Source organism: Callospermophilus lateralis, chromosome 12 (assembly GCF_048772815.1).
Source record: "Callospermophilus lateralis isolate mCalLat2 chromosome 12, mCalLat2.hap1, whole genome shotgun sequence".
Lineage (NCBI taxonomy): Eukaryota > Metazoa > Chordata > Mammalia > Rodentia > Sciuridae > Callospermophilus > Callospermophilus lateralis.
Window position 1 is genome coordinate 13,898,663 of NC_135316.1, and position 27,412 is coordinate 13,926,074.

A 27,412-nucleotide genomic window follows, 5' to 3' on the forward strand; every position below is an offset into this window, starting at 1 on the left:
ATCTTTTATACATTTCTGTGGTAGTTTGCCTGTTTGATCAGTCCTAGGGAGCGAGAAGAGTTGTTGTTCATCTTCTGTGGACATAGTCAAAGCCGTGACTATGGGAATTTTTACTGAAGGCTTTATAAACTTCACTAGGGGACCATCAGAGTTAAAGGTTATTCTTTCCCGGAGTTTGGTAAGCAGTTTCCTGCCCATCAATGGGGCTGGGCATTCTAGGACTACTCGGAAAGAGTGGTGGACTTTTCCCTTTCCTACATCCATAATCCTCTTAGTTGTCCAAGCCCGATATCTACTGCCATTAGCCCCTTGAACAAGAGACCCTTTATTTGATAGGGGGCCCAGTGGGGTCTTAAGGGCTGAGTATACTGTTCCTGTATCCACTTCAAAGTTCACTGGAGTCTCCTCCACTTCAAATGTTACCCTGAGCTCGGAGAGGAGATCCGAGCCCCGACATTCCTAGTCCTCTTCTAGAGTCAGCATGGCGGGCTGGGGTGGCTGCTTCTTTTTGGGGCACTCTTTGGCCCAGTGTCCTTTTTCTTTAAAGTAGGCACATTGATCTGAGGCCAGGGGCAGCCTTTGGCATGGGACCAGGTATCCCTTCCTGTCTCCCTGCTTTTAACTTCTGGCGTATTTGCTGCTGTGAACAAAACCTTAGCCAATGCTTTAGTCTGCCTTTTGCTCATTTCATCCTCCTTTTGTTCTCTTTCATTCTCTCTCTTCTGTTTCCTCTCCTTTTCAGTTTCTCTCTTATAATATACTTTCTCAACTTCTCTGAATAAATCTCTTAAAGTCATATGTTGTAATCCATCTAGACTTTGTAAATCTCTCCTAATATCTGGGGCAGCCTGCTCGATAAAGGCCATTGCAACAGATGCTCTTTGATCCTCTGCCTGAGGATCAAAAGGAGTATATTTCCTTTATGCTTCCATAATTCTCTCAAGAAACTTAGAGGGAGACTCATTAGGCCCTTGGATAATCTTTCTTACTTTGGCCAAATTAGTCAGCCCTCTGGCGGCCGCTCGGAGACCTGCTATTAGAGCCCGGCGATAAGTGGACAGATGCTACCTACGTTCAAAGGTGTTGGGGTCCCAGTTGGGTCGTTTCATTGGCCCATAAGGATGGAGAAGGAGCATCACAGGGGCTTCTGAGTTTTCTATTATCCATTGCTGGCGGTTTCCTTTAGGTGGCCCAGCTTCCTCCAGGGTCGTAGGGGCAGCTGCTACTTTGGGGAAGTCCCCTGGAGGGCTTGGGTCCGGACTAAATGCCTCTAGTGGTGGAGAGGCTGAGTCAGCGGCGGGAAGATCATCAAGAACATGTTGGGGGTTGGGGAGCAAGGGTAGAGGATAAGGAAGGGGGAGGAGTGTCCAGTCTTGTGACTCAGGGAGAATGAAGGGAAGAGGGGGAGGAGTGAAAGTTTTGAATGATAGGATCGTGGGGGAAGGGTTATATGGCTGTTGATCTGGGTGGACACGTGGCCCCAGCTGAAAGACAATATCTCTGACTTTTCAGGTTAGAGGAAAGTGGAAGGATCATTCTGGGGCACATCCAACTCCGAGGATGGGCTGTTAAGGTCTGTAAACAAGTCAGGATGGCACCTGTTATTTTGCCAGGGAAATGTTAGAGTCTGTAAACAAGTCTTCATGGTGCCTGGCAAAATGCCAGAGGGAGTGGTTTGTGAAGTAACAAAAGTGAGCCGTTAAGTGTGGAGATTCCTTATTGGTTGACTGCTGTATCTATTTTATGCTAATTAGATTAGCTGTGTAAAATTTATAAATATCGCTCAGATCCTACAATAAACAGCTCTCATTCCTGCTGCATCAACGTACACAAGTTATTCGTCACCCCTCCCTCCCCGGTTATTCTGCTGCAGCCGGACTGCGGCAGATGGTGGCCCGTTACGGGGAGCCCCGGGACACTCGGGGGAAAGTGACAAAGAAAAGCTGCCCGTCCATAGATAGGACGGGAGTAATCTGCTTGTCCCTAGGCAGATAGGGCCAGAGGAAAAATGGCCTTTTCGAGAAAATGGAGAAGATTGATGCAGTATGTTTGTGTCTTGTTTTGTCTTGAAATGTTGTATTGTCTTTGTGACAAAAATTATGGAAAGGGTGAGAAGTAAATTGATAAGGGAGAAAGGCACCCCAGTAGAACCAAGAATAATTAGGGCATGTCTTGATAAAAGGCCAGAAACTCTAGTCAGAAAGAAAAAGAAAGTTCAGAAGAAGAAAGATTATCAGGACAAAAGTTGCACCAAAAGGCTGTTACTGAATACTTTTCATTACCGGAGGGTGCGTGAAACGACAAGGTGGCTGCCACCTGCCCAATCCGATCATGGCGCAGCAAGAATTTTCCAAGCGGCAGTTGCTGGCTCTTCCCCGCCTCCCTGTCTGGGGGAGCGGATGGCCACTGGGAGCCCAAATGTAGACCTCACCTGGAGGCACAGTCTCGCAGGCTCTTGCTCCATGTGCCCGGAAGCAGTTTGAGTCTGGGACTCTCCCCATGGCCATCTGGGGCTGCCCGGGATGCTACAGCTGGCAGAAGACGCTACTGGCATCCCTGAAGTTTGATCATTTCAAAGGCCAGTAACTACAATGGGTCTCCCACACCAGGAGACTGATGAGTAATGAGTACTATTAAGGCTTATTTCAAATGTAAAAATCCTTGAGATAATGTACTAAATTGTTCCAAAGGTTGGTTTCTTAGTGAAATGCTACAGGATTTTCTTTAGCCATCCGGAGTTCCTGCCTTCTTTCCAGTGCTGGTGAAAACAAAGGTGAAAGAATTTACAGTGTTGCTGAGAACCAAAGAAAACTTCGGCTGAGAACCCGATTAGACATCCGAGTATTGCTGTTTCTGCTGCTACAACTTAAGCTAGCTGACTGAGGAACTTACCTGGACTGTGACTTACCTGGACTGAGAGTTAATCTATTGAGACACTGCTTTATCTGGACTGAGATAACAAACTGTAATCTACAACAAATTGTAACTCAATATCTTTGCTAATGGTGTCATTGCTGGTATAATTTTTCCAAGGGCTTCTTGCATGGAGCCATCAATTGGCTTGGAATTGTAACATTTTGTATCCTCCCTTTCTGTTTCTAGCAGGTTATTTATGGTGTTTCTGTAAAAAACACTATGGTCGTTATTTAAATTAAACAAAAGGGGGAAATGTTAAGGTCTGTAAACAAGTCAGGATGGCACCTGTTATTTTGCCAGAGAAATGTTAGAATCTGTAAACAAGTCTTCATGGTGCCTGGCAAAATGCCAGCGGGAGTGGTTTGTGAAGTAACAAAAGCGAGCCATTAAGTTTAGAGATTCCTTATTGGTTGACTGCTGTATCTATTTTATGCTAATTAGATAAGCTGTGTAAAATGTATGAATATCGCTCAGATCCTACAATAAACGGCTCCTATTCCTGCTGTATCAAAGTACACAAGTCATTCGTCACCCCCCGGATATTTTGCTGCAGCCGGACTGCGGCAATGGGCCATTCTGAAGCACAGAGAGTCTGCCAGGTACAGCGTTTTACTGAAAAAAAAAAAAAAAAAAAAAAGATTCTGGGCCCTTGAGCGGACATCAGTCCAATGATCAAGGGTAAGGTACAGAGGCGTGCAAGTACTTTGTCCCATAATGGGAATTACTCAAACAGGGACAGTGAATACACAAACACAACACAGACAAAGACAAACAGTAAAAGTTTAACATGAGTCCAAGACAAAGATTAGAACTGAGTAACTGGCAAAACCTGATGGGTTAGACATAAAGACAGACAGTAAACTCAACATGAGTTTCTGACAATGAACAAAACTGAGTAGCCGGCAAAACCAGATGGGCTGTCAAACCGAATCCTGAAGCAAAATATAACCGAGTTGAGGAAACTACTATTCCTCGAATTCCCGAGTCCTCTTTAGCGTCCCCCAGGGACGTGGCCTATGGCTCTGTTAAACGTCTGTCAGCCACCATCAGAGAAAGCTAATGCTCTTCACTGACAGCCACTTAGACAAGCCCTAACCTGAAACCCGAAACCAGAAAGAGGCACCTTACTTACCCCGAGAGTTGGGGTAAGTAAGATGGGGTCTTTCGTCCGCCGCTGCCAGATGTCTCACCTGGGGCCTCCAGATGAAAAGATGGGGCGAATGTCGGAGGAAAAGACCACCAAGAGTCTGTCTCATGCCACAGCAAAGGGTTTTTTGGGGGTCCAGCATGCTGGGGTTCAGAGCTCACTTCAGAGATGCAAAGAACAAAGAGCCCCGAGAACAACTTGAGCAGAGTTTATATACATTCTTTAGAGAGGGCAGGGACTTTACATACATCATAGCCTCCTTTAGCAAATCATCATATACCACGGGAAAATCAAATAACAACTCTAAAACATGATTAGCACCTTCATTGGCAGGAACACATCGGGCAGGGGTGATTGGTCAGCCATGAGAAGGGGTATACGTTTAAAATGATTGGTTGAAGACCTGAGATGTATATGTGCTGAGCTGCACGGTTTCTGGTAAGGGGTTGTTAAGTAACTAGGTGGTCAGGGAAGATTTCAACACACATATAATGGGCAGGTCTGGGAATTGTCTTAACTGCCACAGATTTTCAGGTTCTGAGTGCAGCTTGTAAACTTTACAAAACCTGGTTCTTTTATTTCAATTTTAATTTCTTTTATACTTTCAGGACCTTACAAAGAAAGGTGTGAGACTTCATCCACAATGACTGCTCTTTTGGCCATTTTGGTTTTGGGTGCATGCATGGGATCTTTATTTAGATCCATATGGTGGTGATATTCTAAGCCACAGCATCACTCAGAGCCTAGAGGCTGATTAAGACACATCCTTTTTCAAAGCAATTACTTCTCGTAGGTCAGTTACAGAACTCAGTCTCTGAGCAGAATCACACCAGAGTTCAAGCCCAGGTGGACCCAGTCATCTCTTCCAACCGCCACACAAATGACCACAATTAAAACCAAAACACTCCCCCAAGGCCCTCATCTTCTTCCATATAGACACTCATCATTCCCTCTCGCTGGAGGTTTCCATGAATGGCACAGCCCAAGAGAGTGTCCAATATAATCTCCCATACCCCTCATTAGCCTAACCTCAGGGTGGCCTGGACACCCTTCCTGTGAACCAGGATTGATCACATAGGTCTGACGTTAATGCTGCTCTGCTACTCCAGTTTGAAGCCTACTGAATGTCAGGTATAGTTTCCTTATGTGATTTGGAGTCATGAGGAAACCCAATCACCTCTGCAGGGCTTGGAAGAACTCATTTGACACAAAGGATCCCTACTATCACTTGATGGAGGTCAGGAACCTAACAGAGGAAGGCGAGAGACTTCATCCACAATCACTGATCTTTTTGCCATTTTGGTTTTGGATGCACACATTAGATTTTTCTTTAGATCCATCAGGTGCTGATAATCTAAGCCACAGCCTCACACAGAGCCAAGAGGCTGATTCAGATACAACCATTTTCAACGCCATAAAGGAAAGAGACACAGGTGATGCCCATTCATTTCCATTTGAAAACTGTTTTCTTAAGGCTTCACAAAGGAGTGGCTTGAGGCAAAGAACTTCCTAACATTCAGGGCAACAAAACAATAGGTTTGCAAAAGGCCCAAAGCAGGGTTTCTTCACTAAGACTTTCCTGGTCACACTGATATCTGAGTTTTCTGAGATGCTCGCCATTGCCTTCAGCTATCCAGTACATGGCCATGTCACAGAGCTCGAAGGTGGTACATATCTTGGACACAAAACTATGAGCCTATTCTGGAAAGTGGCCAGAATTCAGGAAGAAAACAGAAACTTAGGAAAAGAGTAGGTGTTGCCCATGGATAAGGCAAGCTGCAGTCCATTCCTAAAATGGGCAGGGTTAATGCTGGGAATCTTTCTACTAGACAGGACACATCCACTGATAGATTCTAATTTCTAATGTATACAACCATGGACACAGTGGGATACACAGACACAGAAACACTCGCCTTGTCAAAGGACTTTCTAGAAAGAGTCCACTCCAAACTGAACAAACCGCCTTTCCTACCTATTCTCAGAACATGAGACAAAACCACAAACTCACTCCCACACTCAAAAAGGCACCTACTTCCCCAAGTAAGTCTGTGACTATCCAGAGTGTCATCTGACTCATTGGCCATACTGTGTTCCCCCAAATTGGCCTGTCCTGTCTCAGATCTGGTCTCCTTGTCCAAGTCTCTGAAGTTGTCAGGAGCCTGTGCTGACCACTACCTGCTTTCTCAGGAAAGGCTCCTCTTCAGAGCTCTACTTGCATTTGGCCATCCTCAAATCACTAGGTACCAAGAAAGACAGACTCTGTTCTAGGTAAATCCAAACAAGTGAGACAACTGGGAATGGGACTGGGACTGGCTCTGTGTGCCTGGCTTCCTGGATCCCAAGTTCAGCGAGTTCCATCAACAAAGAAATGAGGTAGGTCAATTCCTTCAGGAAGGGAATGAGGTCACTGACTTGGCAACCACTTTGTCCTAACAGTTGCTTCCAAGGGTCCCTTGAGATGGAGACTGCCCCTACTTCCTGTGACATTGTCACAAGTTACAATGGTATAACAACCATTGGCACCCAGGAGAAGCTCTCCACACAGGGTTGGTTTGGTCCATATTTTTATATCAAGAGGAAAGAGGCTGATTCAGACACATACCTTCATCCTGATCAGGTTGTTTGCCATGGAAGATGACTTTTGCTCTCTCAGGTCCTTCATAGCTTCCTACATCTTCTCCAGAGATCATTTCTGCATGGACCTTTGATGTTCTCAGCAGGTGGAAGATCCCCTACATTCCTGTATTGTAAGACCAACTCTGTCCCTGCTCTTCTGTAAAGTTAGATCGAGGGAAGAGTGTATGGTTAGGGTTAATAATATATTCTATTTGGGTTAGAAATCATTCTGCAGGATAAATAATGATATTGGGAACCTGCGATATTCACAAGAATATATTGGTAAAATATAAGTATGAAACCAGAAATCTAGGAACGATTTGAAGCCCAGAAGGACATTGGGCCCTTTAGTGGGATACTTAGCTTTGAATTTTGTTCTGCACAGATGTCTCAGATGAATCAATATGCAAAGGCATAGGACCTTGTACCTTGGAAGATTGAATGTCCAAGAGAACATCCAGTCAGAAATAAATAGTTGGTATGATTAGGAAGATAGTCAGTAGGTTTAGAAAAACGAGTGAGTATAGGATTTGTACAAAACGTTCATTAGCAATAGGGTTTCAGGTAGAGAGTGAACATAAATTGGAGCACATATGAAGAGTCATTCACAATGATGAACTGGGGAAAATATGTAGGAAAGCAGATATCAATAGAGACATTAGGAAATCAGCAAAGTATAATGTGAGTGATAGGATTAGACATTTTCAACATGGTTGAGGTTGAATATATAATCTTAGAAAGAAAGAAATGTGTAGTCACCAATAGGATTGACATTTGAGAGCATTAGGCAACCTGAACATGGTTGTTTTAAGTAATCCATGCTCACTTTCCATTTTGCTTTCGTGAAAGGATAATAAAATAGTCACTTGTCACTTCCTGTTTTTCTGTATGCTTATCAAAACACTGTTGAAATCTGGAGAACTGATTGCTCATTTTGTTCCCAGAATGTGCTGTCCCCAACTGACAAACTGCAGAATGTACTCCCTCACCCGGTTGGACGCAAACCGCCCACTCACTCTGACACATCAATAAATTTCCCTCCCTGCCCTCGCCAAGGAAAGTATAAAAGCTCTATTAAAGCTGTTCTCAGGGCTGTCTGCTCTATTCAAGTGAGCTCTGAGCCCCAACATGCTGGACCCCCAATAAAACCTTTGCTGTTGCTTAGTGAAAATGGTATACTGTTCTGTACTTAAAAGATGCTTTCATTTGCTTGCCTCTGCATAAAGATAGTCAGTTGCTGTTTGCTTTCGAGTGGGTAGACCCAGAAACCAGAAAGTCTGGTCAACTAACTTGGACTAGACTCCCACAGGGGTTCAAAAACTCCCCCACTCTCTTTGATGAAGCCCTCCACAGAGATCTCAACAACTTCAGAACTATGCACCCTGAAGTCACCCTGCTTTTATATGTGGATGTCCTGCTACTGGCAGCCAACACCAGGAAAACTGTGAGTCTGGGATCCAAGCACTATTATCCGAGCTTGCTCAACTCGAATATAGAGCTTCAGCCAAAAAGGCCCAAATTTCCCAGCAAGAAGTAATCTTCCTGGGGTGTTCCCTTAGGAGCGGTAAATGATGGCTCACTGAGCCCAGAAAAAAAAACCGTTGGGGAGATACCACCCCCATCTAACAGGAGACAAAACAGAGAGTTTCTTGGACTGCTGGCTTTTGCAGGTTATTGATACCGGTGTATGTGTTCTCAGCTGCTCCTTTATACCCGCTGTTAAATGAGAATGCCCAATTACAATGAACCCTTGAGCACCAGCAAGCTTTTGATAACATCTAAGGACACTGACACTGAACTCCTCAACTTCACTGAGCCCAGCCTGCAATTTCAGAAAGCCCTACACTACATTAAAAATGTACATCAACTCACTCACCTTGGTTCAAAGAAACTGCGGCCATTCCTGAAGGATCAAGGACAGAGTTTTCGACTAACTCACTCACAGCGAAAGGAAATAACTGAAAAGGTAACAAAAGCCTGTCGGTTCTGTCAATTGGTTAAAGATTACCCTTCCAAGCTTCCTGCAGGAAAGCACCTACGAGGAACCAGACCAGGACAATTCTGGGAAGTGGACTTTACTGAAATTAAGCCAGGAAGATATGGACATAAATATCTCCTAGTCTTTGTAGATACATTTTCAGGATGGATTGAAGCCTTCCCCGCCCCCCCCCCAAAAAAAAAAACACGGCACAAATGGTGGTCAAGAAGATCCTGAAAAATATTAAGATATTTTTCCAAGACACGGCCTTCCTAAGGTAATAGGATCTGATAATTGAACGGCGTTCTTGGGCCAGGTAAGTCAGGGGTTAGCCAGTACCCTCGGGATCAATTGGTAGTTACATTGTGCTTATAGACCCCAGAGCTCAGGACAGGTTAAAAAAAATAAATAGAACCATTAAAGAGACCTTAACGAAATTAAGCTTAGAGACCGACATAAAAGATTAGACTATGCTTCTGCCTTATGCACTATTTCATGCAAGAAATACCCCCTCTGTTTCTTTGTGTAAACTCTCCCCCTATGAAATTCTCTATGATGCCTCTCCTGCAGTAAGGGACCTAACCCCAACTCTAAGACCTAAACATCCCTTCCACACCCCCTTGCTTGACAGACTTAAATCTCTTGAAAGAACTCAGCGATACCTGTGGAAATAGCTGGCGACTGCTTTCCAACCTGGGGATGAGGGGACTCCACATCGATATCAAGTAAGAGACATCATCTACATAAGACGACACTAGGTGTCATCCCTGGATGCTACTTATAACACCTACAGCGGTAAAAGTTGACGGAATCACTTCCTGGATCCATGCCTCTAATCTCAAGCCTGCACCCTGTCCAGACTCTGGCTGGAAACTGGAAAAGACTGGTAACCCTTTCAAATTGTGTATTCGTCATGTGGATAAGGCTATAGACTCTCCCCTTGGCCATGAGTAGACCTAACGCTCATCAGCCCGTTCAGCAGCAATGGCTGATCACAAATCCTACTAGACAAGAAGTATGGTCTACCTCGCATACAGCCCCCTTAGTGATCTTGTGGCCATCTCTCCACCCAGATATTTGTCAGCTGGCTATAGGTCTTTCCTATTAGGATATCCCAGATGAAGAGGATCCCACTAAAATTCCATTAAATCCTTTCCATACGATAGATAATGGAAACAAACATTATGGATGTAGGGACATGCGAGCCAGATGCAGGTTGGCTAGCCTAGATTAGTATGTTTGCCTGGCAGACTATTAAAGCCTCAAAGAGCCATGGCTGTGTGGGGGAAAAGCCGAAATCTTCTGTAAGTCATGGGGATTTCAGCATAGAGGGGTTGCTGGTGGAACCCAAAATCCTCATTAAATTCAATACACAGCATTGGCCATATTACCAATTAGACAACCAAAACCAAACCCCCAGAGGAGTCTCTAGATCCTCAAATTCTGTGTGACCTTTTTAACTTCTGCAAGTGCTCAAAAGGGTGAAAGGAAATTCCCCAATGTGAAGGCCTTTTCCCTCTTTCGCTCACATCCTGAACTATGCTTCTCCAATTGACCCTCACCCTCAGCCTTCTGCTCCAGACTCTCTGCTGTCAGTCCCAGCTCACCAACCTGATTTCTCTCCACCAATTACTAGATAAAACACCCAAACCTCTGCCGGTTCTCAGACCATTGCCCCCTTGCTGAGGTAGCAGGTACTGAGGTACCCCTCCACCCACTCATTCCTCTCTTCTCCTGTCAGTGCCTGCACCGGGTCCAACCAGGTCCTCTTACCAGCTAACACAAAGCTCAAACCAGCTTAGGAGAGCCCTCAGACCCCTATCGAAGATGTAATAAAAATGGCCTTTAAAGTTGCTTTGTCATCACTAAAAACAGGTTACTTAGAATTTAAAGTACCTCACAGGCTTTTTGGGATACTCACTCCTCTTTTCCCCTCTGCTCTACCTGTTCTACTGCTCAAGTTTTAGTTGCTAGGAAAATCCCAAACCCCTTTCTCATTATTCTTTTACATCTCACCTGCCTCATTCTCAGATCCACGGAGCTGCTCTCACCCCCCGCCTTCCCCATCTTCCCCCACTGTGCCAGGCCCAGAGAAAAATCTTAACTGAACTTCTCCAGAAGTCTTCACCATGGCTGACTTTAGGACTTTCAGCAAAAGAGTCCCTACAAAAGAGTTCAGTGTAGATAAACCCCCTCTTTTTCTGTCGCCCTGTTCTACTTAGCCACTGGCTGGAAAAATCAGCACTCCTAAGCTAGACACCCCCTTAATAGTTTTTCACACAATATGTGAACAAGGCCTCTGGCTTTGAGCTGGGGCTTCACAGAGATGTCTACATTTCAAAGATAAAATATTACCAGCTGGGCTCCATGGTAACAGCTGCAGGGGGATAAAAGAAAATGAAGAAAAAGCTTTCTCCCTTCCAGGTGTCCTTGAAAAGTTAACTTGCCCAGAACAGAGGAAAAAACAGGAAAAAAAATTTCTTTTTGTGAAGTTCTGCACACTGTGAACTTCTGAGCCCCTTCCCTTTCATGTTGGGTACAAAATTCTGAAACTACATAAACGTGGGGTTAAGGGAGTTAATTGATTACAACAGAAGCAATGCCCTCTGAATCCAGTTGCAACCAAATAGGACTTTTTCCCTGTCTTCGGTGCTATCTTAGGTGCCTTTCCTTGTCCACCCCTACAAGAGTAAAATCTATATACTTATATACTTAAACATTTTTTATGTTTTCATGAAATGGTCAACAGATGTGATTAATTGTGTAATGGTGCAGATGTTTCCCAGAGTGCTCTATAATGATGCAGGTTCATTAGAAGTTCAAACAGGGGGGCATACAACCTGGTTCCGCTGGGAACATATTTCTCTCACTTTAGCCTTCCTATTAGGAATAGAAGTTGCTGCAGGGGTGGGCACAGGAACCACTGCCCTGCTCCATGGGACACAACAAATGATCCAATTAGAAGCATCAATAGACCAAAACTTAAAGATATTAGAAACCTCCATCACAGCTTTTCAGGAATCTTTATCCTCTCTCTCTGAAGTAGTTTTACAGAACAGTCAAGGGTTGGACCTCCTCTTCATGAGAGACGGGGGCCTTTTGCTGCATTGAGGGAAAAATGTTGTTTTTATGGCGAACATACTGTAGGTGTAAAAAAATATGAGTAAATTAAAAAGACACCTTGAAGAGCATCAATGAGAGAGAGAGGCCCAAAAAGGGTGGTTTGAGTCTGGTTCATACAGTACCCCTGGTTAACTACGCTTCTATCAACCCTGGTCGGTCCAATAATAATCCTCATATTATTGCTAACTATGAAACCCTGTGTGCTCAAACGTGTAATTTGTTTTCTCCAAGCTCAAATTGGAGAATTTAAACTTTTGGTAATTCCCCACTTGCAGACATAGAATGTGACACCCACGAAAGATCACTTTTATGATTAAAAGTAGCCAGAAGAAGTGGGAAAAGAAAGGTTAATAAAATAGGTACTTGTAATTTCCTGTTTTTCTGTATGCTTAACAAAACACTGTTGAAATATTGAGAACTGTTTGCTAATCTTGTTTCCAGAATGTGCTGTCCCCTAACTGCCAAATTGCAGAATGTATTCCCTCACCCGGTTACATGCAAACCGCCCACTCGCCCTGACCCATCAATAAACTTCCATCCCTACCCTCTTTTAGGAAATTATATAAGCTCTGCTTAAGCTGTTCTCAGGGCTCTCTGCTCCATTCATGTGAGCTCTGAACCCCAGCATGCTGGACCCCCAATAAACCCTTTGCTGTTGCATGAGACAGTTTCTTGGTGGTCTCTTCCTCTGATGCTCATATGAACATTACTTGGATGATTGAATGTAGAAGAGAAAATCCAGTCGAAAAAGGATAGTCAGTAGGATTAAGAAGATAGTCGGTAGGTTTAGGAAGAAGAGTGAGTATAGGATTTGGAACAAAAGTTCTTTAGCAATAGGGGTTAGGTTAGAGAGTGAATGTAAATGTCAGCACATGTGAACAGTCACAATAATGAACTGGGAAAAATATGAAGGAAAGCATATATCAATATATCAGGCAAAGTATACAGTGAGTGATATGATTAGACATTTTCAAGAGGGTTGACTTAGAATATATAATCTTAGGAAGAAACAAATATGTAATCACCAATAGGATTGACATTTGAAAGCATTAGGCAACCTTGACATGGATGTTTTTTGTAATCCCTGCTCACTTTCCATTTAGGGTTTGGTACAATCATAAGTGTGACATTTGCGTTTTGTGTCCAGAATATTACACTGATAAAATGTATTTGTAGATCTGGTGACATGAGTATTTCTTCCACCATTTCTGGGAGCAATATTTTGAAGACATATAAATGGGTATAGGGGGTACAAAGAGGTGTACACTGTGTCTATGAATATAGAGATAATGCATGAATAGACCATACAGTGAATAAATAATATAAGTGTTTCCACATTAAATAATGGATTGAATTGATATCTGAAAATATATAAAAAATCTTCTATTGATATACAATCATTCATTCCAACCAGTTATACATATAATATTAATATTAGAGTTATGGTTTATCATGAAGATATGTTAGTTTTGCTACAAAAGTGATTATGGAAATCCAAAATAATGTGTTTGGAAAGAGTCAGTCACAATGCTGGCAAAATGTGAACAAGGCCTCTGGCCTTGAGCTGGGGGTTCAAAGAAATGGCTATATTTCTAAGATAAAGAAGTTACAAACTGGGCTCCATGGTAACAGCTGGCAAGGAAAAAAAGAGAAGAAAAAATCTCTCCCCCTCCCAGGTGTCCTTAAAATGTTAACTTGCCCAGAATAGAGAAAAAAAAAACTGATTTTTGTGAACGTCTGCAGACTGTGGAATTCTGAGCCCCTCCCTTACATGTTGGGTACAAAATTTTGAAACAACATAAACTTGGGGTTCAGGGGATTAATTGATTACCACAGAAGAAATGCCCTCTAAACCATTAAATGGTGAGGAAGCTCATTTCAATGAAAGCTCTGGACAACAGTCCAAATAGGACTGTTTCCCTGTCTTAGGTGCTATCTTAGGTGCCTTGCCTTGCCTTGTCCGTCCCTTTTCTCAAGAAAAGACCAGTCAAGAAATATGGAGGAATACATGTGTTCTGAAGCAGGAAGTGATTGATAGTGAAAGAAATGCCTATAAATTTCCTAACTTGTGGATGAAATATATATCCTACGATGTGCATAAATTAAAGAAATAGTAATCTACCAGTGTTGAATAAAAATGAACGTCAAAATACACATCATGTGTGATTGGAATCTACTTGTATTGATGTTAATCTGGGTCAGTTACTGTAGAAATATTAGGATTTGTATGCACCATTCACTGAATTACTTTTCAGTACTAGGAAACAAATATGTATTTCAGGTGAATGAATATTTCTAAGAATAACCTTGTGAAAAGTTGATTATTAATCCACATACATAAATATGAATAAATTTGGTGAGTGTAAAATAAGACACACATTTCATATTTTGAAAAATCTGGAGAGTGTATATATAAATATATGTATATATATATATATATATATATATATATATATATATATATAGATATAGATATAGATATAGATAGATATATATAGATATATATATATAGATAGATAGATATATAGATATAGATATAGATATAGATATATATAGATAGATATAGATATATAGATATATAGATATATAGATACACACACACACACAGATACATTAAAAATAGCAATATATATGCCAATCAAAATTTATAATGAAATATATATCATCGACAGATCCAAAAACATTTATTTTACTGAACATGGATTTATGAATAATATTGTTCAAGTAGAAAGCTCACACATAATTTGAATTTTCAGTTCCAACATCGTTTAGGAAGAGTGATCCCTTACAATTTGTATCTGCCAAGTTAGCCACCTCGCAAGAATGTGCGTGTGGTCCCAGGTAGGATTCTATGTGTGCATATAAAAATACAGGTGGTGAATAGGCTACAGAGAAAGGGAGACAGGAATTCACACAATGGTTTACTTTAAAAAAACATGGAGAACGATTTCAACAAAAAATTGACTAGATTTATAACTCCTACCATATTTAAGGCAAAAGGCAAGTCCAACTATACACCATGCCTCCTGTAATGCTTGTATTTTTATTCTGTTTGGGTTATTTTTCTCCATCTTATTAGTATTAGTAGTCAGAGTGCAGTAGGTTAGGGGTTAGTGTCAGGGATTCAATATTTCGAATGGAAAATTAGAAAATGAATCCAATGTGTATGTAAATATGTGCTACAAAAAAATGTTCCCACTCTCATCCAGAATAATGCCTTGATAGTACTTTCACCTCAACTAAAACACCATTAGAGGAGAAGAGTTAGAAAATCAGTGAATACATATCTGGAATGGATTATGCTCAGGGTTTTGAAACCTTGGAGGTGGTAGAGGAGTTTCCAATGTAAAGGACATGGTAAACACTCCACAAACATGGAGCTCTGCTGGCCTAAAGACTTTTTGAGAAACTGCCTGTGTGGTTGGGCACTTGAAATATATGTAGTTGTCAGGAGCTTTAGCTTCCCTTGTAGTGAGACCATCAAAGCTGGGTCTGCATCTATGTGACCTGGAGGACATGGTTTCTTATTTTCCAATGAAAATGAGGAAGCAGTGCTTAATTCACTCTTATTAGGTAACCTGTGGACACTGGGGGCTAAGTGTCTCCCCGTGTGGACTGTGAAGACATTTGGTCATCCTGCAATTTTTGTGGTGATTCTTGCTGCTGCACTGGAAGTTTGGTATTTGCTTCATGAAATACAAGGAGTTCAACTGTGTCACAGTGCTGGAGCGATTTCTGTCTGAGTGGTGGGTCAGGGTCTGAAAGAGAATGCACCAACCAGGCTTCTATTCCACATAGTTTGTTCCCTTGACCATAGCAACCTGTTTCTGAACATTTCCCTGAAACCTCTCCATATAACAAGATGCCTTTACAAAGAAGGGTCTGCTGTCTGCACCATGTCAGTCACAAGCCATTTGGAAGCCAAAAGGAGATCCATATTGCCCCACCACATGTTTTATCACACAACTGCCCAGCACTGTTCTAGCCCCACTACTCAGCCGGCTCCAACTTACTGGCATCTCTGTTCTACACCATTTTCATGAAACCCAGTCAATCAAGGCACTGTCTGGCATACTCAAGATCAGCACCAGGACATCCAAAGGTTCTCCAGTGCGACCTGGTCATGGGAATTTGAAAAAAAATTTATGGTATCTATCTAGCCATTTTTCAAGGATGATGTTGGAGGCACTGTGGGTTTCAATATATTAAGGAACCGTTAAATGGTGAGGAAGCTCATTTCAATGAAAGCTCTGGAGAACTCTCACAGGCAAGGCTTCCCAAAGAGTGGCCAAAAGGTCACATGAAGCCAGGCCTATTGAGGTCTACAGTGTGAGGTCCATGTGATTTTTGACTCTCAACTATGGCTGCCAAGTCTTTCAGAATAAATTCATTTGGTATCCTGGCTGAGATGCCCAGTGATATGTGGAAAGCCAACCTGGGCCTAGATCTCAGTTTCCAAGGGCGACTCTCATGAGTGGCCTCCTAAAATCCCAACACAATTCATGGCAATACTTCTCTGATGTCGGTTCTAGAACTCAGTCTCTAAGAGGAATCACACCAGAGTTCAAGGCCAGGTGGACCTTGTCATTTCTTCCAACCACCACACAAATGACCACAATTAAATCCAAAACACTCCACACGGCCCTAATCTTCTTCCAAACAGACACTCATCATAACCTTTGGCTGGTGTTTTCCACTGGGGGTGCAACCAAAGACAGTGTCGAAAAAATGTTCCCTTGCCCCTCATTTGCCTAAAGTCACTGTGGCCTGGACACCATTCCTGTGAACCAGGAGTGATAAAATAGGCCTGCCATTAATACTTTTCCTCTTCTCCAGCTTGAGGTCTCTGACTGTGGGGTTTAGATTCTTTATGTGAACTGGACTCATGAGAAAACCCAAGCACCTATGGGCTACCCTCTGCAGGGCCTTGAAGAATTCATTTGATCAAAGGATCCCTATTCTCACTTGATGGAGGTCAGGAACCTTACAGAGGAAGGCGAGAGGCTTCATCCACAATGACTGCAATTTTTGCCATTTTGATTTTGGATGCACACATGGTATCTTTCTTTAAATCCATCATGAGTTGAGAATCTAAGCCACAGCCTCACAGAGGGCTAAGAGGCTGATTCAGACACATATCTTTACAAAGCAATTAAGCAAAGAGACACAGGGGATGCCCATTCTTTTCCATTTGAAAACTGTTTTCTTCAGGCTTCACAAAGGTGTGGCCTGAGGCAAAGACCTTCCTGACATTCAGGGCAAAAGAACAATAGGTAAACCAAAGGCCCAAAGCAGGGTTTCTACACTGAGAATTTCCTGGTCACACTGTATGTAAACAGAAATCTAAGTAAGATTTGAAGCCCAGAAAAGTATGAGGCCCTTGATTGGGAGACTTAGCTCTGAATTATGTCCTGCACAGATGTCTCAGATAAATTAATATATATTGGCATTGGACCTTGTACCTTGGGTGATTGAATGTCGAAGAGAACACCAATTCAAAAAAGGATAGTCAGTAGGATTTGGGAGATAGTAGGTATATTCAAAAAGAAGAGTGAGTATAGGATTTGGACCAAAAGTTATTTAGAAATTGGGTTTCAGGTAGAGAGTGAATGTAAATGTCAGCACATATGTACAGTCAGTCAAAATGATGAACCTGGGAAATTATGTAGGAAAGCATATATCAGTAGAGACTTTAGGATATCAGGCAAAGTATAAAGTGAGTGATAGGATTAGACATTTTCAACAGGGTTGAGTTTGAATATATAATCTTAGGAAGAAACACATATGTAGTCACCAATTGGATTGACATTTGAAAGCATTAGACAACCTGGACATGGATGTTTTAGAAATACATGCTCACTATAAATTTAGGCTTTGGTACAATCAGAAGTGTGACCTTTGCATTTTGTGTCCAGAATACTACTGTGATAAAATGTATATGTAGATCAGGTGACATGAATAATTTTTCCACCATTTCTGGGAGCAATATTTTGAAGGTGTATAAATGAGTATGGGGGTACAAATAGGTGTACCCTGTGTCTATGAATATATAGAGATAATGCAAGAATAGACCATACTATGAATAAATAATATAACTGGTTCCACTTTAAATAAAAGATTGAATTGATATCTGAAAATATACAGGAATTCTTATATTGATATACAATCATTCATTCTAACCAGTTATACTTCTAATGGTAATATTAGGGTTATGTTTTATCATGAAGAGTGTGTGAGTTTTGCTTCAAAAGTGATTATGGAAAACGAAAATAATGTGTTTAGAAAGAAGTCTCATGAAAAGACCAGCCAAGAAACAAGGAGGAATACATGTTTTCTGAAGCAGGAAGTTATTGAAATTGAAACAAATGCCTTTAAATTTGCTAACTTGTGGATGAAATATATATCTTATGATGGGCATCAACTGAAGAAATAGTAATGTACCAGTGTTGACTAAAAATGAACATCACAATACACATCATGTCTCATAGGAATCTACTTGCATCGATGTTAAACTGCGTCAGTTACTGTAGAAATATTAGGATTCGTGTGCACCATTCACTGAAGTTAGTTTTCAGTTCTAGGAAACAAATATGTATTTCAGGTGGATGAATTTTTCTGAGAATAATCTTTTGAAAATTTGTTTATAAATCCACATACAGTGAATATGAATGAACTTAGGGAGTGTACAATAAGACACATATATTTCATATTTTGAAAATAAAAAGTAGCAATATATATGCCAATCAAAATTCATCATGAAATATATATCATCCACTGATCCAAAAATATTCATTTTACTGATCATGGATTTATTTATCATGTTGTTTATCTATGAACCTCTCCCATCGGTTGAATTTTCAGTTCCAACTGGGTTTAGGAGGAGTGATCTGTTATCCCAAATTGTATCTCCCCAGTCAGCCACCTCACAAGAATGTACATGTGATAACAGGTATGATTCTATATGTGCATATGAAAATACATGTGCTGAATTGGCTACAGAGAAAGGGAGAGAGGAATTCACCTATATGTTAACTTTAAAATCACATGGAGAACTATTTCAACAAAAAATTGATTAGATTTAATACTACTACCCTATATAATGCAAAAGGCAAGTCCAAGTATACACCATGCCTCCTCTGAACTGCTTTTATTTCTTTTCTGTTTGGGTTATTTTTCTCCATCATATTTGAAATAGTAGTCAGAGTCTAGTAGGTTATGGGTTAATTTCAGGGTTCAGTATTTTAAATGGAAAATCAGAAAATAAATTCAATGTGTATGTAAATATGTGCTACATAAAAATCTTACCACTCTCATTCAGAACAATGACTTGACTTTACCTTCGCCCCAAGTAAAACACAATTAGAGTGGAAGAGTTAGAAAATCTGTGAATACATATCTGGAATGGAATATTCTCAAGAGTTCACAACCTTGAAGGTGGTAGAGGAGTTTCCAAAAGTAAGGGACAGGGTAAATACTCCACAAACATGAAGCTCTGCTGGACTAAAGACTTCTTGAGAAACTGCCTCTGAGTTTGGGCACTTTAAATATTTGTTGTTTTCAGGAGCTTTAGCTTCCTTTGTAGAGAGACCATCAAAGCTGGGTATGTATCTAAGTGACTGGAGGACATGGTTTCTTATTTTCTAATGAACATGAGGCAGCAGTGCTGAATTCTCTCTTTGTAGGTAAACTGTGGCCACTGGGGGCTAAGTCTGTCTCCGTGTGGACTGTGAAGTCTTTTGGTCATCCTCCACTTGTCGTGGTGTTTCTTGCTGCTGCAATGTGAGTTTGGTATTTGCTTCACAAAATACAAGGAGTTCAACTGGAACACAGTGCTGGAGGGAGTTCGGTCATGTGTGGTTTTTCAGGGTCTGCAAGAGAATGCACAGAACAGGCTTCTATCCCACATAGTTTGCCCCATTGACCATAGCAACCCGATTCTGAACAATGCCCTGAAACCTCTCAATATAAAAAGATGACTTTACATAAAAGGGTCAGCTGGCTGCACCATGTCAGTCACAATCCATTTGTAGGGTAATGGTAGATCCCCATGAACCCACCATTCATGGTTAATCACACACCTAACCACCACTGCTCGAACCCCACTACTTAGCGTGCTTCAACTTCCTGGCATCTCAGTTCTACACCATCAAGGCACTGTCTAGTACACTCTTGATCAGGAGCAGGACATTCAAAGGTGCTCCAGTGCCACCTGGTCATGGGAAATTAAAAAATTTCATGGTATTTATCTATCCATTTTTCAACGATAAAATTGGAAGCACGGTGGTTTTCAATTCATTCAGGAACCATTAAATGTTTAGGAAGCTCATTTCAATGAAAGCTCTGGAAAACTCTCCCAAGCACGGCTTCCCAAAAAGTGGCCAAAAGGTCAAATAAAGCCAGGCCCATTTAGGTCTACAATGTGAGGTCTATGTATGTTTTGACTCTCAACTATTGCTGCCAAGTCTTTCAGAATAAAATCATGGGATATCCTGTCTGAGATTCCCAGTTTTTTTGTGGAAAGCCATCCTGGGCATAGATCTCAGGTTCCGAGGGCGAATGTCATGTGTGGTCTCCTAAAACCACAACACAATTCATGGCAATATTTCTCGGAGGTCAGTTCCAGAACTCAGTCTCTAAGTGGAATCACACCAGAGTTCAAGGCCAGGTGGACCCAGTCATCTCTTCCAACAGCCACACAAATGACCAAAATTAAAACCAAAACACTCCCACCTGGCCCTCATCTTCTTCCATATAGACACTACTCATAACCTCTGGCTGGAGTTTTCCATGAGGGGCGAAGCCCAAGACAGTGTCCAAAATAAGCTCCATTGCCCGTCTTTTTCCTAAAATCAGGGTGGCCTGAACACCCATCCTGTGAACCAGGTGGGATCAAATATGCCTTCCATTAATACTGCTCTGCTTCTCCAATTTGAGGCCTACTGACTGACGGGTATAGATTCTTTATGTGATTTGGAGACATGAGAAAACACAAGCATGTATAGGCTAGCCTCTGCAGGGCTTTGAAGAACTCATTTGTTTCAAAGAATCACTATTCTCACTTGATAGAGGAAGGCGATAGACTTCATCAACAATGACTGATCTTTTTCCATTTTGGTTTTGGATGCACACATGGGATCTTTCCTTTGATCCAACAGGTGCTGAGATCTAAGCCACAGGCTCACACAGGGCCAAGAGGCTGATTCAGACATATCCATTTCCAAAGCAATTCACAAAGAGCCACAGGTGATGCCCATTCATTTCCATTTGAAAACTGTTTTCTTCAGGCTTCACAAAAAAGTGGCCTGAGGCCAAGACCTTCCGCACATTCAGTGGAAGAGAAGAATTGGTTAGCAAAAGGCCCAAAGCAGGGTTACTCCACTGAGACTTTCCACGTCACTCTGGTATCTGAGTTTTCTGAGATGCTCGCCATTCCTTTAGCTATTCAGTACATGGCTATTTCACAGAGCTTGTACGTGTTACATTTTTTGGACACAAAACCATGACAAATTCCGGAGAGTGGACAGAATCAGGAAGAAAACAGGACCTTAGGAAAATAGTAGGTGTTGCCCATCCATAAGGGAAGCGACAGTCCATTAATCAATTGGGCAGGATGAATGCTGGGAAGCTTTCTACTAAAGAGGACACATCCATTGATGCATTCTATTTTCTAATATCTACAACCATGAACACAGTGGGATACACAGACATAGAAACACTCACCTTGTCAAAAGACTTACTAGAAACAGTCCACTCCAAACCAAATAAACCGCCTTTCGTACCTATTCTTAGAACATGAGACAAAACCACAAACTCACACCCACACCCACAAAGGCACCTCCTTTCCCCAAGTAGATCTGTGACTATCCAGATTGTCCTCTGACTGGTGGGCCATACTATGTTTCCCTGAAATGGCCTGTCCTGTCTCAAATCTGATCTCATTGGACAACTCTGTGAAGTTGTCAGGAGCCAGCGGTGAGCCACTACCTGCTTTCTCAGGAAAGGCCCCTCTGCAGAGCTCTCCTGAAATTTGGCCATCCTCATATCAGTAGGTACCAAGAAAGATTGACTCTGTTCTTGGTAAATCCAAACACATGAGCCCATTGGGAATGGTACTGGGACTGGCTCTGGGTGCATGGCATCCTGGATCCCAATTTCAGAGAGTTCTATCACCAAGGAAGTGAAGAAGGTCACTTCCTTTATGAACTGAATGAGGTCACTGCTTTGGCAACCAATTTGTCCTAACATTTGCTTCCAAGGTTCTCCTGGGAAGGAGGCTGCCTCTACTTCATGTGACACTTTCACAACTGCGAATTGTATATCAACCATAGGCACCCGGAAACAGCTCTCCACACAGGCCTGGTTTGGTCCATCTTGTCAACATTAAGAAGAGTGAGGCTGATTCTGACACATCCCTTCATCCTGACCAGGTTGTTTGCCATGAATGATGAGTTCTGCTCTCTCAGGTCCTTCATAACTGCCTGCATCTTCTCCAGGGATCATTTCTGCATGGAACTTTGAGGTTCTCAGCAGCTGGAAGATCCCCTACATTCATATATTGGAAGACCAATTCTGTCCCTCCTCTTCAGTAAAGTTAGATTGAGGAACATTGTATGGTTAAGGTTAATAACAGGTTCCATTTGGGTTAGGAATCATTCTGCAGGATGAATAATGGTATTGTGATTTTGCAATATTTATAAGAATATATAGGTGAAATATAAGTATGAACACAGAAATCTAGGTAATTTTTAAAGCCCAGAAGGGCATTGCGCCCATGATTGGGATTCTTAGCTTTGAATTATGTTCTGCACAGGTGTCTCAGATAAATTGATATACAATGGCATAGGACCTTGTCCCTTGGATGATTAAATGTCAAAGACAACATCCAGTCAAAAAGGGATAGTTGGTGGATTAAGATGATAGTCGGTAGGTTTATAATGAAGAGTGTGTATAGGATTTGGACCAAAAGATCTTTAGCAGTACGGGTTTGGGTAGAGAGTTAAAGTAAATGTCAGCACATTTGAAGATTCGGTCACAATGATTAAGTGGGAAAAAATATAGAAAACAAGATATCAATGAAGACATTCGGAAATCAGGCAATGTATAAAGTGAGTGATAGGATTAAACATTTTCAACAGGGTTGAGGTTGAATATGTAATTTCAGGAATAAACGAATATGTAGTCACCAATAGGATTGACATTTGAGAGCATTAGGCAACCTGGACATGGATGTTTTTAGTAATCCATGCTCACTTTCCATTTAGTATTTGGTACAATCATAAGTTTGACCATGCTTTTTGTTTCCACAATATTACTGTGATAAAATGTGTATATAGATCAGGTGACATGAGTATTTCTTCCACCATTTTGGGGAGCAATATTTTGAAGACGAATAAATTAGTATTGGGGGTACAAATAGGTGTAGTCTGTGTTATATGAATATAGAGAAAATTCATGAATAGACCATACTCTGAATAAATAATATAACTGGTTCCAAATTTAAATAATGGATTGAATTGATATCTGAAAAAATACAGGAAATATTATATTGATATTCATACATTCATTCCAACCTGTTATACATCTAATGGTAATATTAGTGTTATGGTTTAGCATGAAGTGTGTGTGACTTTTGCCTCAATAGTGATTATGGAAATCCAAAATTATGTGTTTAGAAAGAAGTCTCATGAAAAGACTAGTCAAGAAACATGGAGGAATACATGTGTTCTGAAGGAGGATGTGATGGAACGTGAAACAAATTCATATAAATTTGCTAACTTGTGGATTAAATATATATCCTATGATGTGCATAAACTGAAGAAATAGTAATTTACCAGTGTTGAAAAAAAATGAACGTCAAAATACATATCATGTCCCATAGGAATCTACTAACATTGATGTTAAACATGGTCAGTGACTGCAGAAATATTAGGATTTGTATGCACAATTCACTGTAGTTAGTTTTCAGTAGTAGGAAACAAATATGTATTTCAGGTGGATCAATATTTCTGAAAATAATCTTGTGAAAAGTTGATAATAAATTCACATACATGAACATGAATGAATTTAGGGAGTGTATAATAAGACAGATATATTTTATATTTTGAAAAATCTGGAGAGTATATATATATATATATATATATATATATTTTTTTTTTTTATTTATTTATTTATTTATTTATACCTACACACACACACACACACACACACACACACACACAGTTAAAAGTAGCAATATATATGCCAATCGAAATACATCATGAAATATATATCATCCACAAATCCAAAAATCTTCATTTTACTGAACATAGATTTATGTATAATGTTGTTCAACTAGGAAGCTCACCCATAGTTTGAATTTTAATTTCCAACAGCGTTTAGGAGGAGTGATCTCTTCTCACAATTTGTATCTGCAAAGTCAGCAACCTCATAAGTATTTACTTGTGATACCAGGTAGGATTGTATATGTGCATATAAAAATACATGTGCTGAATAGGGTAAAGAGAAATGGAGACAGGAATTCACATATTTGTTAACTTTAAAAACACATGAAGAGGGGGAGGGACAGAGCCACCAACCACGCCTGCAAGGTAGGCGGACCCTCCACCCACTGGTAGAACAGGCCTAGCGGTCCGCCAATCGTAAAAGACACATCGCACTGGTTGGGGAAAGGGCAGAGCCACCGCCCGGCTGCAAGGAATGCGGACCTGCGACCCACAGGCAGAACAGGCCCAGAAAACAGCGGTGGGGCAGAGGCGCCCCTTGCCACGTCAAGGTTGGTGAACAGCAACCCACCGGCAGAAGAGGCCCAGGGGCCTTCAGAGGGGCAGAGACACCCCACGCACCTGCGAAGTAGGCGGACCTGTTAACGTGGACAGACCAGGCCCAGGGGCCCGACAGGGTGTTAGAAACATCACCAGGTTGGGGGAGGGTCCGAGTTGCCGCCCGTGCCTGCAAGGCAGGTGGACTTCTGACCCACCAGCACAAGAGGCCCTGCTACTTGCCAGCGTGTTAGACACATCACCCCTGTTTGGGAAGTGGCAGAGCCGCCACCTGCGGCTGCAAGGTAGACAGACCTGCAACCCACAGACAGAAGAGGCCCAGCGTCGTGCAGAGGGGCAGAGCCGACGACCGCGCCTGCAGGGTAGGTGGACCTGTGACCCACTGGCAGAACAGGCCCAGCGCCCGCAGAGGGGCAGAGCCGATGCCCGCTCCTGCAAGGTAGGCAGACCTGCTACCGACCGGCAGAACAGGCCCAGCAGCCTGCTGGTGAGGTAGGCACATTGCCCCATTTGGAGGAGGGGCAGAGCCACGGCCTGCGCCTGTGACGGTGACTTTGCAACTATAAAAGAGCAGTGTAAATATTTAGGGGTAAAATTCAATAACACAACGATTTGAACAAGCAGAAAGAAACGCGAACAGTATGAAAAGACAAGGAAAGAAAGGACAACAAGCAATGAAGGTCAACTCAACATTAGAAGAGGTAATACCTGCAGCAGATGGAATGTCAGATAAAGAATTCAAAACATACATGCTTCAGATGATCTGGAGTCTCAAGGAAGTCATTAGACAGCAAAATCAGACAATGAAAGATCACTTTGACAATGAATTACATAAACAAATCCAAGAAGCAAAAGATCAACTATACAGGAAGATAGAGGTTATAAAAAACAAACAAACAGAAATCATAGAAATGCAGGAAGCAATAAACCAACTTAAAAACTCAAATGAGAATACTACCAGCAGAGGAGATCACTTAGAAGATAGAACATCAGACAATGTATTTCAACTTGAAAAGAACAGAGACAGCTAGCAAGACTGTTAAGAAACCATGAGCAGAACATCCAAGAAATGTGGGATAACATAAAGATACCAAACTTAAGAATCATTGGATACAGGAAGGTATAGAGGTCCAAACCATAGGAATGAGAAATCAATTCAATGAAATAATATGGGAAAACTTCCCAGACTTGAAGAATGAGACAGAATCCCAAATCCTAGAAGCCTACAGGATGCCGAATGTGCAAAATCATAAGAGATCCACATTTAGACATATTATAATGAAGACACTAAACATACAGAATAAGGAGAGGATTTTAAAAGCTACAAGAGAAAGGAAGCAGATTACACTTAGCGGTAAACCAATCATTATAACAGCTGATCTTTCAACACAGACTCTGAAAGCTAGAAGATCCTGGAGTAACATTTTTCCAAAACTGAAAGAAAATGGGTTTCAACCAATAATTGTGCATCCAGCGAAATTAAGCTTCAGGATGGAAGATGAAATTAAAACCTTCCATGATAAACAAAAGTTAAAAGAATTTGCAGCTTGAAAACCATCTCCTCAAAACATCCTCAGCAAAAGATGATAGGAAGAGGAAATGGAAACTAACAATGAAAACCAACAGTGGGAGGTAGTACAATAAAGGGGGGAAAATAATCAAAGAAAAACAAACCATGTTTAGTAACATAAATAAACAAATATGGCTGGAAGAACAACCCATATCTCAATAATAACCATAAAAGTTAATGGCTTAAACTCACAAATTAAGAGACACAGGCTAGTAGAATGAATCACAAAACAAGACCCAACAATATGCTGCCTACAGGAGACGCATTTGATAGGAAAAGACATACATAGACTGAAGGTGAACAGTTGAGAAAAATCATATCACTCATATGGACTTCAGAAACAAGCAGGAGTGTCCATACTCATATAAAATAAAATAGATTTCATGCCAAAGTTTATCAAAAGGGATAAAGAGGGACACTACATACTGCTCAAGGGAACCATACACCAACAAGACATAACAATCATAAATATATATGCCCCAAACAATGGTGCAGCTATGTTCACTAAACAAACTCTTCTCAAGTTCAAGAGTCTAATAGACCACCATACAATAATCATGGGAGACTTCAACACACCTCTCTCACTACTGGACAGATCTTCCAAACAAAAGTTGAATAAGGAAACAATAGAAATCAATAACACAATTAATAACTTGGACTTAATTGACATATATAGAATATACCACCAAACATCAAGCAGTTACACTTTTTTCTCAGTAGCACATAGATACCTCTCAAAAATACATCATATATTATGTCAAATGGCAACGCTTAGACAATATAAAGGAGTACAGATAATACCTGGCATCTTATCTGATCATAATGGAATGAAACTGAAAATCAACGGTAAAAGAAGGAAGGAAAAATCATCCATCACTTGGAGAATGAACAATAGGTTACTGAATGATCAATGGGTTATCGAAGACATCTAGGAGGAAAATAAAAAAAAAATCTTAGAGATAAATGAAAAGACAGACTGAACATATCAGAATCTAGGGGACACATTGAAAGCAGTTCTAAGAGGAAAATTCATTGCTTGGAGTACTTTCCTTAAAAAAAGAAAAAGACAACAAATAAATGATCTCATAGTTCATCTCAAAATTCTAGAAAAACTTGAGCAAAACTAAACCAAAAGAAGTAGAAGGCAAGAAATTATTAAAATCAGAGCTGAAATTAATAAAATTGAAACAAAAGAAACAATTGAAAAAAATTGACAAAACTAAAAGTTGATTCTTTGAAAAAATAAATAAAATCGACAGACCCTTAGCCATGTTAAGGAAGAG